Genomic DNA, 13431 nt, shown 5'->3' on the forward strand with positions numbered 1-13431 from the left:
ACCGCGCGAAATGCAAGACTGAAATGCCCGTTTCTAGTACTCTAGCCCAGTAAAACCGAGGACACGTCCAAAGCAAAATAATTTCAAGAGTGCGCATGATATATCCCGCACAGAATATACATTCAGAAGAGTGATTCAGAAACATTCGTCCATGAAACCGGCCATCAGTTACAGTTAAGGAAGCCTTCCAAAGCTGAAGATCAACATCCAAAAGAAATTGGCACAAATTAGCACATTCCCAATTGAAGCGACAATAAGAATCTGATAATGCGTTAACCTTTCTCGGTAACTTAGACGCCAAAGAAGTTCTACCAAGCCCGTTGAGATAAGTGTGCAAGGGTTAGTGGCTATCCAGACTACTGCACATTCGTATCTACGACCGGAAACCAGTATACAACTAAATTACACACAGGACATAACTCACCAATACCCGGAAAAAGATTCACTTCCGTTTGTACATCTTTACTTTCCTGAGAACGCCGATGAGATGCCGTCAAACATCCAAGCAATCGACAAATAAAAGAAGCCTTTCCGGTCCACAAATGGTGCTTTTTGAATGAATTCATTATGAAATAGCTTACTATATCTTTCAAGAGTTGAGATTCGTTCGGCAACTTCTGCTTTTTGATGAATTCATTATGAAATAGCTTACTATATCTTTCAAGAGTTGAGATTCGTTCGGCAACTTCAGTATCCTCATCACCTCCACAGGAGAAAGCATCTATATGATGTATTATTCTCCCATAGCTTTCGTTTATCTTACTTTACAATTTGTCAGACCACATTCCGGAAGAAACACACTCAAGGTATATAAATAATCGCATGTTTGCAAGTGGTCCATGAATAGGCAGTTGACTAAATCCTGGTATATGTCCGGTTCTTCTCTTCCGGAATCTAGCTCTCTGTTTGTGTGCGCCGTTGTTTGATTGCGCTCTTTCAGTTCCAGGATCATTCTCTGACGGATCTGTGACTGTTTTGACAAGAACAATGAGCAAAATGTTTTTTGATACCTTTAGGCTGTCAAGGTCGCCAGTATCTTTGAGCACACGGTATAGGAAGTTCTTGAGACTAGATTGAGTGTTTGCCAACCGCTTCTGTCGTCTAACAAATTTTGGCGTTGCGGAAGTCATTTTTAATGAACTGAAAAAGCTGAAAGAATTTAGGTCAATGGCAGCGTTTTCCAAATACGCTTGTTTGCCTCAGGTTACAAAGTCCCTCGTCATTGCATAGCACTCTTGCACATTTTCCTCACAACACATCAGGAAACAGGGAATGCGAAAGCGACACTCTTAGCCAATTGGCCGATACACACTTAGTGTGCCAGCCGTAAACTTCAGAATTTGAATAACGAAACCGGAATGGTTTGGTCTTCTTCACGCGGTTTTATCATATCGATTCTAAGTCGCAGTTTGAAAAAGACGAAAATCTTACAATTACTCCTCAACGGGAAGAGTGAACTTTCTCACATTCTAAGTAGCACTCGCAAGGACGTCTTAAGCTTGTTTGAGGCCACAAAACTTCTATGTTCTTTGCAGAAGGTGAGAGAGAACTTTCACGAGTCAATTCAAGCCCAGGCAGAAATATAAATCTATTTTCCGAAATTCCTTATTTGACAGATTTATAAAAGTTAACAGAACAGCACAAATAACCGTTCACATTGCAGGCATCGTCACAAAGAAATGGTTATTTATCTATGTACCATGATTTATGTACCTCAGTGACCCACTGATCTTTACTGGAGAATATTTATTCAACCACCACAGACTCTCTTCTAATAGATTGACCAATTGTGAGTGTTGTGGAGTGTAGGTAGCTCGGGTGCGCTGCTTGGTTGTTGGTCTGTTCGCCGAGCAATCCAACTTTAAGCTCGGCGAACAGACCAACAGCCAGGACGCGTCAATAGATAGAGGTCTGATAAAGGCATTTTCACAAACCATCAGGTTGGTATTCAGCACACGGCAGTTGAAACTTGGACTTCTCAACCAGTGCTAGGCCTATCACAGGCTGTGCATGCGTATACTATAGGTACTTTCAATATTCACGTCTTCTGTATCCCTGAAACTCGAACACAGTAACCGTGTTCAGGTACTACAAACCACAAACTTTGATTACCCCTGATGCTGCTACAGGGGATTGTGCAGCCAAAGCCATCGCTCCAAGTTTGCTTGAATGAATACGTGTAAACAGTCGATTCTGCTCCAATAAACTTTCACCCAGACGAAAGCTATCAGCTTGCCGTGGTGGTCGGCCTTTAGTGTTGCAATTATCTTATGGGCTATATTGACTGGAACTCAGTACCATAATGTTCAATCATGCCAGAAAGACCAAAGTAGAGCTGCCCGACTAAGTGGTGCCCGCGAGAGCAAGCGTGTTATGGGATGGTCCGAAGGGAAAGCCGTCCCTTGTGATAAGAGAGTGAAGATAGCCCCCTACAGACAAGTGGGTCAGACTTATAGTCAGTAGCTCAAAGTGCGCTACCCCAACCAAGTCCGCTTCTTCAGCCTTCGTTCACCGACTCTTTCGCATAGTTTTCTCACTCAATTCTTTTCGATTCATTTAGCCACCCATCACCTAACCACTGCATCATATCCAAGCTCCTACCCAGTAAACTAAATATTAATTAACTATAGAGGACGTTGGTGGCTCAGTTAGCGCAGATGGTCGTCATTAGTCACCAGACTGATAAATTTGATTATAAGCGCTCTACGACGAATCGGAGTGACGTCGCAATAAGTTATTAGGAAGCGTAGTGGCAGCAAGGTGATGGGTCAGTAGTTATGCATTGCGTAGTTTGCATCATTTCGATCGATGATGAAAAGTTTGCAGCCAACTTGCTCAGCTTAGAGAAAGGGGCAAACAACCATAAAAACAAACTCGCATTAGCTCAGATGGATACGTTTCTAATTACCATCTCTAAAGTCCTTACTCTGTATACAACTGCAAAAGGTGATGTTTATCAGACCTTGTCCCCGTTTTGGATGATACACGAAAAAAGTCTCCAGTTCGACCATTCATCTCAAGACGCTCTAGGATAAAAAACATTTCTCGCACTTTGCTCATCGACTGCCTGGTAATCCTAGTGCGACGGAGCGCAATATCATCGGTGGGAGAGTCGTTCACTGCTCTAAGGCCGACTGCGCTTTACTAGACTGGATTTCAGCAAACAGTCATTTGTGTGCTGCTAAGTCTGATGCATCTTGACACGGTGGACGGTGTTTGTATGGCGTGTTAGCATACGCTGCGATAGAGAACAGCTATGATGCTGAAAAAGGCAGCTTCTATACTGGCTTGTCACTATCACCCTAGACGGCAAGAAGTACCAATATTGTGATTCCGACAAGTGATTTGAGTGCTCATGTGGACTAACTATGTCTTAAGCAGGCCCATCTTGGTGGCCAGTCGGGATTAGGGCTTACCAATGAGAAAAGGAGTAGCAACACCTACCGGTAAGGACCTATGACTGCCGATGAAAGATTCAGTAAAAGCTTTTCGTACATTTCAGAGTATGGGGTATTCTGCGAAAACGTCTGTCTGATTGTTTTTCCCGTTTAACACAAAAGCATTCAGTTTACCCCTTGCAGAGCGTCTCCGTAGCCCAGCAATATCAAGTTGAGTTGGCTTAAAAGCTTTTAGAACTCAATAGCAACAATGGTTGTAATGATAATTTAGGTAAATTAAACCGCATCCCCAAGGTCGCTTGCATACCTTCAAGAGCACTGAATCTTGTCACGATCAGCAGCTTTTATTGGAGCCTGGAAGACTATACTAGCAAAAACCGACTATAATGGCTCGCGAACAACCCTTAAATAATAAAGAGTACATGGATTGGTTTACAAAATTTCTGAGTCATTAAAGTCCAAGAAATGGAGAGAGTGTGTGTAACGAAGGGCACTGTGATTCTATTTCAGCTAGTCCAGTCAACTGTTCCGAAGAGAGTGCGTGAGTAAAACTGTCCCCAAAAAAGTTGGCATTCAAATCCGTTCAAAGCAAATTAGTCTTGATAGATAGACTACCTTCGACTAAACATGCACAAAAAACTAAACCTTCGTAAAACGTCTGAACTAGTTTACCAGTGGCAACGAAATTACAGTGTGCAATTTTACTGTGTCATCACAGTAATGCAGTTGGTAAAATTGGTCCTACCTTCGACTAAATATGCAGAAGAAACAACTGAACCTTAGTAAAACGTCCGAATTAGTTTACCAGTGATAACGAAATTTCAGTGTGCAATTTTACTGTGGCATCACAGTAATGCAGTTGGTAAAATTGGTTTTTATCCTTAACTAGTCGAAAAAGCTGCTCCCGTAGCTATTCTAACGTGTTCGCACAAAAGTGCCTGAGGAAAGAACATCTACAGAGTGGGGTGCCTTGATGGTGATTTCCATATTCAAAAATGGTCCAAGGAAGCCTTGTGAAAATCATCGGGCATCATTTCTGTGACTATAGCTTCTAAGGTCTGGTATTATTCTTTGATGGTGTGTGCGCGCTCAGCACGACACAGTACAACACAGCGCACAATACAGCAACTTTCTAAGAGAATAAGCAAACAACACTCTTAGCGGAATATTATTAACCTCAACAGTTCAACTAGAAGCTCAATTGCATCCCACCTAATTGACACCAGACATGTAGTCATTTTAAGTCATTTACCGTGTACGAAATAGACTTCCAGTAGCAGTCCAATGGCTTTGAATGACTACAGCTGAGATAGTCGCTAGACTTTTGCGAAACCCAGCACTGTGCTGTCAAAAACGTTTCGTATGAACGCTGAGTCTGCCTTGGTTGTGTGACACGAATCAACCGCCCAAGCCTCTCAACAGCCCTCTTGGCTGTCTCACAGAATCCAAATAAATACAACGTGGAGGCGCAGAAAACCAGTTGCTTGCGTCTCCACGTTTCGCATTTCGCTGACCGAATTCGCTGCGCATTTCATTTTTCGCTTCTATTTCAACCATTAGATATGTAGCAACCTATAGCGAGATTCCGAAAACAATAATTTTCGCTGCTGATTTTGACAACAAACGATGGTCTTGTTTTTCAAAATCAAACCTGTTTTCGACTCCGTCGATCGAAGAAACTGCAAACGGTGCCCTCTCTAACATTTATTGCCTTATAAAGGCTGTATACAACTCCTCGAGTACGGTAAACCTTTCTGTGTAGTTACCGCATCCAGTGGTGTCTGGCGATTATATTCTCTGACGCCCTTAGTCTCTAACACCATAATTGATGTGCACCTTGAAGATTCTTTGCCTGCACCTGACAACTCGGAGATCGGAATACCTCTGGCGCATTCGCTCATGGACGTCGAGTACACCAATGATCTTGCTATTCTGAGATTCGAATTTTTTGAAATGCAAAATATCCCAAATAACCTAAGTAATTTTGCTGCACCTGTAAAGTGTGAATTGCTGCTACATGACTGGGTGAAACAAAGCACAAAACCTCATGCTTGCAGATGGACCAATCAACGTAATGAATAAGTTTGTATTCTGGGCCCCGGAGGAGTGACAAACGATGAAATTACTTTTCGGATTGGGAAGACAAGAACAGCGTCTGATAACATCTGGAACTTACGGCGCCGGGGTGTTTTCAGCTTAACTGTAAACATAGAGTGAACAATGCCGTGATCTGACGTGTCCTGCTCTCTGGAGCGGAACCGGGGCCTATGCGTGCGTAAGATCTCCAAAATCTCTGGAGCAGAACTAGCGCCCATGCATGCGTAAGATCTCCAAAGGCACTGTGTTTGACCATCAGCATCTCCAAAGTACTGTGTAGGTCTGGTGTGTACGCCAGACCAGTAATTCTTAGGTATAGCAGGTGATTTTAAAGGAAGATCACCCTCCCTCGACAAATCAGTAGAGCACTACGCAGGTCCAACCATAATTGGGTCACATAATTTACATGCCGGAGGACTGTTTACCTGAGAGAGATATCTTCTCCCAGATTAGTGTCGGATGGAGACGACCAAGAGGCAGTCAGTTCCTTATTTGGTAGAAGAAGCACTCGGGTGCGGAAGTGTGCGGATATTGTGCGGAAACTTGTTTGTTTCCCGCACTGGTTCCGCACCCGGGTGCAGAAATCTGCGGAACTTGTGCGGAAATGTCCGCACCCGGGTGCAGACATTCTGCAGAAATTTCCGCACCGGTGCTAGCTGGGTTACCACAAATTTTCGACTTTTTACTTTTGTGACCTATCAGGAGTTCATGAAAGTCTCCGTAGGATTTCAACAACAAATAGAACCCTAATTTGGTTCATGTGCACTGTAGCAGTGTTTTTATGTGTTTGTTCCAGTTGCACTTCAAATTCGTCTTCGCCTAACATGTAAAGTTTTTTTACAGTATAATCCCCGGTGACTTGCACCGTCTCCACATGCATGTGATGAGTGTTTTTGACACCAATCAGTGATACCTAAAGCGCCATTCAGCGAAAATGAATTACTATACAGTCGAAAATTAGGTGTTTATCGGGCAGATCCAATTTGTATGGGAGGAACTAACAAGAAATTCCCACGAAGTTATGGTAACAGCATCAGCCGTAGAGAAGCGTTGGAGCCCTCAGCAGTCACAAGAGTATCCTATTAACTTCATTTATTAAAATAGCCCATAGGATAGTTAATAAGAGGAGTCATGACTACTCCCCTGATTGTTGTTTCATATTCGGAAATACACACAATCGGCCATCGTTCCCATCCAAGTTATCAGTCCAAAATGTATATTAAATTAAAATAAGCAGTTGATTTGAGCGTCATCACCAATTAGAATTTTCCGGCAAAACATACACTGGTGAAGTATTTTACACTGCGCAAGACTGTCCAAGTTTAGAAGGTGTTGTATCTACATAACTCACTACCGTGTTCCCCGTCAGAAACCTATGTACCCTTTTGCCATTCTCAGTATGAAAGTCTTGCTTGACGTTCTGCTGAAAATTCGAATTCCCGCACAACTTTGTAAATAATAATGTAGACGTCTAAACGAAAATGAAAAGCCCATTATGCTAAATAACACGTATGTCAGTTTCAAAATATACATACTTTGTCATCCTTATTATTTCTACCAGAAATCACACATGAAGAGGGACAAAAGATCATAACTCAGCAGGTGCAAGGTGTAGCGGCGTTTTCGAAATTCGTCTCCGAAAAAAATCTTTTCATTCGCAAATAATTGGCGGGTTACCGACTCAGTCGACAAGATTTATGTCTATCCCTCAAGTGACAGTATCACTTCTGGTGACCTGACACCCTAGTCTTGGACTCTGATTACTAGTTCGAATGTCCCCCAAGTTACGTCTGTTTTGCAGCCCGCCCAGCAGCATCAAGGCAGAACAAAAATGCTGGGCGTGTGTCTAGAATATGGTTCTAAACAAGTTTCAGGAATGAACCACATCCTTGGACGGGAAGTGCAGACACAAATGTACTTTTGACCAAAGGAAACATTGATCGGTAAAAGTGCGCTTGAACACATGCTTTTCGCAAATACCTGACCAATGATAACTATCCATCGACAATACAAACGAACCACCAAAGTTGCCCCTGAAAATTTTGTGCACAGCGTCCAGCCACACGATTACCCGCTATACGCCATAAAATTAAGAAGCATCGTAGGCTTTTCCTTGAATCCCATGATCTCTCCCTCCTCGTTGCAATCAACAAACTTATGACCGATATTTCCACGGCCAAACTCGCCCTTGGAAAGCACGAGAAATCAACCGCCGTAGCCCATTTTCTACAACCTAGGATGCTGGAGCGCTTCCTCGCTGGCGTTGCTACCCAAATTCCATCTGCAGTTCAACTATTGTGGCCGCTGAGGGGAAACCTCTCTGACCCTGCTGACATTCTGGAATCCCCAAACTCCTACTTCTCCGGCTGCGATTCACCCTCCCCATTGACTCCATCCACTTATTGCTCCACACCTGGTTACGGAGTGATCACATCTGCTAACGAGACAAGCCCCAACCCCTGCACACTCTCTGTTACATTGTCTGATGTAACTTCATCTCTCGTCCGCCTTGGAGACTACAATTTCCCAGGCACTGACAGCATCCCTTGGCTTATCTTAAAAGCTGGTAGCCCGGACGTCCCCACCCTCATCCTTGATCTCTTCAATATCTCAATATCTCCCCTATCACTGGCACAGTCCCTAGCCAGTGAAATCACTCTACCCTTTTCCCACACCATAAGTCAGGTCGATGAACTGTTCTAGCCAGCTATCGTGGCATCCACCACACCTGCCTACTCCCTCGTACCTTAGAGCGCACTTTCAAAATCCCTGTTATGGACTATCTGCTCATCACCAAAACCCTTGGCGATCGGCAGTATTGGATTATGGCGCGGCGATCAGTTAACACGTGCCAATGATTTCTTCAATTTCAATCGCCCACGATACCGGACTGTGTATTATTCTTATCTACCTCGATATTCGCAAAGCATTCGACCAAGATCCCCACGGTGCACTCCTCAGCAAATTACGATCTTCAGGAATTGGTGACCCCCTACCGCGATAGTTTGCTTCTTACCCCACTGGGAGAACCCAGACCACCAAAATCGGGGATCTCTCTTCCTCAGACCTTCCCATTACCGGTAGAATTATTCAGAGTAGTATGCTTGGTCCTCTACTGCTCTTACCAAACCTTAATAACGTCACCGATTCGATCACCATGGATCCCCTTTTCTGTTCGCTGATGACATTATGATAGCTTACACGTTTATAATCAGTGATTCTGCTTCTACTCTTCCAAATATTCAGTCTGACTTGAACTCTTTATCGCTCTGGTCTCCCAACTCTTGTATTTCTTTCGCTGTTCCAAAATACCCAGCCCTGTCACATCCATTCCAAATTCCTCCTGAGACGCTTACTCTTAACGGACTTTCCATTCCTACTCCTCCCGAAATGAGAGACCTAGGCCTTAGGTATTCCTGTACATTTAGCTTCAACCAACATGTAGGGTACAGAGTGGCTAAAGCTCGCAAGCTGCGCTTACATTCGCCGATCCTTCCATAATAAATCCTGTTTAATTGCCATTTTTAATTTGTTAGACTCATTCTTCAATCCAGCCCTGAATTCGCCCCACAATATTCACAGACATGCCGGACTGTTGTAGAGAATGTGCAACGCTCGTTTACGAAGTCCCTTTTTCCGGTGTAATCCACACTACCCTATCGTCTTTGCTGCTTGTCACTTGGGCTGGATCCATTATGACCTAGGCGCATCAGGTTGAATCTAGCCTTTCTGCTTAATCTACCGTTGGGATTCATGGCTGACTGCTGTCCTGAATTTCCTTCCTGTACTCCCTAAAGTATCCGTAACTCAGGATGTTTACTCTCACTGTCGACATGTCAAACTGTCTTTAGACAAAACGTTCTCCTATACCTTTATTCTAATCTATGGACAAAGCTCCCCCATATCTGTACTACCTCATCTCACGTTGGCTTTCGAAAGGTCATCGATTCTTACCTTTCTGCTGAGGGAGTTGAGCGCCTTTTCGCTCCTCAGCTTACACTAGACACTTTTTAAATAGGCACTAAGCACTTCTGATCTGCGCAATCATCCTGACTGTCCTGTTATTAGGTCCTAGCACTTACGCTTACCAGCCCGAAACCCTTAGCAATAAGCCGCAAGTACGGCAACCACCCCCCCCCCAAATGTTCTTATCCATAACTTACCATTTCATCTATCTCTCACGCAGACGTTCACTTCCTGTGATTACATATTCCGTTCTTCGCATGGCAGAGAGTGTCTAGCGCCTGCCATCGTAATCGTCGTAATGCCCGTCACCTCTAACCTGGTTTCATGTCCTTCCTCCGGCCTTAAGCCTTTGTTCGTCGCCGAAGGATTCCTGGTTCCTCAAACCTGGTCACATCCCTGAGTAATTCTGTCAGCTCTATTAAATATCTGGTACTTTGCTTTGACTGGATTACTGACTAACATCAACCAAACTGAAGCCTAAGTTCCTCGCTGTTCTGAACCATTCTGCATCCCCTGAAAACGCGCAGCGCACACATATCATATGGTGGGTCTGAGGATGCACTATGAATCAGATACTTGCTTGGCCCCACAGCGCAATCATTCACACATACACATAACACAGTTACGCCTCTACTTGACGGAGTGGTTCACACCAATGCTACCTCTTCGTATAGCCATAGTACACAGGCTTTGAACATCTCCATTCTACTCCCAGTGCCCAAAATTCACTTGATGTTTAGTTTTGTTCCGCAACCTGCCTCTTCCAGTGGCTGTTCTCTTGTTCGAAATGACTGAGCTGTTCTACTGGCCTGGCTTCCCCACAGACCGGATAAAATATCTGGTAGCTAGGGTTATTTATTAATGCACAAACCGCAATTATGACTGCTTAGATGGTTTTTCACTTTGCAGATCCGGTATCATGCACGAGGGGTGAAAACCTCCTGTGGTGGACGGGTACGCTCTGCAGGCAGGGTAGCCCTGCTACGTTGCACACTGCTGCGTTCGCATACTCGCCAACACTCCAGGAGCACGGTTGTATCGCTCATCGCCAGTAGTTCTGAGCCATGAAAAGCCAAAAAAGAGCTCCGTTGCTGTTTGTCTGTAGCTGGATTGGCCTTGTTCCGGTTGTCACTTGTCACACAACACCAAGAAATACAAGTAGACGACAGCTGTCCTTCCGCTTGTTCTAAAAAATAAAACAATAAAATTAAAAATACTTGCGCATGAGGTAGCCTAGGAGTAACGTGTGGGGCTCATGGCTAACGTCGACGCGCAAGGAGTTGCCACTTTCGTCTTAGTGGGGTCACACCACCCCTGGACTACTTCATCATCCAAACATAGAACACACGTACATCCCCATTGTCATCTAGAGCGATCATATGCACGAAATGCAAATAACGTATGGTTTCCTGATTACAAGCAGTCACAGCTAGCACTTGATGCCTTAATCTTACTTTCCTGTCAGGTTGGCGTAGTAACTCTCAGTTAAGCTATGGTTCTTATCAATTATCTGGGAAGCTGTTGCTTGGCCACTTTATACTTGTCTCCTGTCACTGTTCACATTAATTCCTCTGCACAACAAGGACCCCATGTCATGATGCTTTGATAAGCCAAAAACTACCGCCCGTTCTCAACTAGTCCAACAGCTAGCTTCCCTGCTGGCTACCTCGACGACAAAGTTTTCACCTTCCTAAATCTAGGCACACACCGGTCCGATTAGTAATTGGCTTCTAGATCAACAAACGCACTCACTTTTCTCGGGTCCATTTAGCTTGTTGTCATCCTCTTTTAGATTTTTTCTATTGGTGCCGTTGTATCCTATGCCTCCTAACACTCACCACGCGTTACTGCTTTCACTCCATTTCTTTCTCTTCGCTCCTCTTCCCAAGCTTCAAACCTCGATTGCAGTTGCCGAAATGCCCCGTAGAACCGTTATTCATTCAAACTGGCTGGTGTCCAGTGTACGCTCACACGGTCCTCCAACGAAAGGGAAATTATCCGTGAGTCTACGTCTGCATGACTCTCTGTGTCAAACTCCATCTCACCCAGAGCCAGCTGCCGCCAAACTGCGTTTCCCTTCTCTGATCACGGCACCACTGACGGCCGTTACGACGCTGTCCATAGACCGAAGCCTGTGAGTGCGATGATGGCATGGGACTGTTATACTCACTGAGATGGCACTCCCGCAACCATATTCTCTAGAAACTCGACCGCAACCATTCGCCCACTCAAGCCCGTAGTCACGACTACGAGCAAATTTTTCACCCGGCCCCGTCTCTGAGATGAGCAATTCCGTACCCGATGAATTTTCGCTCAGATATGGCTAGTCCGGTTTTTCTGCCACAATTGCGGCTCGCCTTCTCCACAGGTTCAAATCCGCATACGGTGTTCCGGTCGCCCTATGGATTAGCACCCTGCCCTCATCCTGACTTCCCTACAACGGTGCAACCAGTGAGTCTGCTTAGTTTCAGATTAAACCACGTTTTTGAGACAAAACTCGCCATGTTCTCCCGATTTGAAATATTCCATTTCCACTTCCACTTTTGCTCGCTGTGACTCCAGCCATTTACCCAAAGGCCCAAGGTCAGTCATGGCCAGTGGTTTTAGTTCATGCCTGCTGGCTATGCCTTTCAACTAGTCGGTCACCGTGCCCATTGTTCCCAACAAGCTGTGAAAGAAACATATTATTATTTTATTGGATATTCCTCAAAGTTTATAACATTGTTCTCTTTCCATACAATCCGCATCCCCACAAATCCCCCAGTCATGCTTCATCCTGACTGTAAACACATGATCACGCCAGTCGGTATGCCACCCACAAGTTGGGAATAAACATTATTATTATTAATAATCCACGTAGATTACGTGGCTTCCGACCTGCGTTGTTGATCGCTAGTGTCTAGGGGATCAGTCGCCCCACATTAAGAACTTGTTTGATAATGTATCTATCCCACCATGCAGTGAACATTTTCAGCTGCCTGCCAGATGAGATTGACCGCATGCAACCTTATTGTTGTTGCGTAGTAGCCGGGTCCTTCTGGCACCAAATGTGGAAGCAAGGCCGACTATAAAATATCCTATGATAATAATTTTGGCCGAGGCATAAAAGCCAAGAAGGGTTTATTTAGGAAATCTGATTGTTTAAATTCTAAACACGAGAAACAACGAACTGAAAGCCCCGAATTCAGATTAGGCTAACGGTACCAATGCCTCAGATCACCAGATAGGCAAAAGGCAACGGAGTTCATCTGAACCTGGTAAAGAAGAACGGCTTCTAGAATTTTGCAAGTGATATAACCGGCGTTCGGCGTGTGCAGTGGCGCGAGCCCCCATGGTTCTGAAGGCCACACCGTGTGTTGCGCTGCGACATCGTCCAAAGTAGCGTTCGCGCAAGTTTTCTCTTTGTCTGAGGACGACGGTAAACTCATTTGCCTCCACTCCGGATTAAAACCCACGTTGAAGTTTCAAAATGATATTGCGAGAAGTGTTGTCGACGTTNCCGAATTTAGAGTAAGCTAATAGAACCAATGCCTCAGATCACCAGATAGGCAAGAGGCAACGAAGTTCCTCCGAACCTGGTAAAGAAGAACGGCTTCTAGAATTTCGCAAGCGATATAACCGGCGTTCGCCGTGTGCAGTTGCGCGGGCCCCCGTGGTCCCGAAGGCCACATCGTGTGTTGCGCGGCGACATCGCCCAAAGAAGGGTTCGCGCAAGTTTTCTTTTTGTCTGGAGACGACGTAAGCTCATTTGCCTACTCTCCGTATTAAAACCCACGTTGAAGTTTCAAAATGATATTGCGAGAAGTGTCGTCGACGTTTGTGAATAATGGGCGTAGCTTTTCGCATGGATCGGTTTTGCTATTCTGTCATCTGTCGCTGAAGTAGCTGGTGTTTGGTTAGAGCACACGAGACATCCATTCGGAGTGTTTCCAAAGATTGATCGATATTCTGAAACATTATAAACCCTCAC

This window comes from Opisthorchis viverrini, assembly GCF_000715545.1.
Source record: "Opisthorchis viverrini unplaced genomic scaffold opera_v5_7, whole genome shotgun sequence".
NCBI lineage: Eukaryota > Metazoa > Platyhelminthes > Trematoda > Opisthorchiida > Opisthorchiidae > Opisthorchis > Opisthorchis viverrini.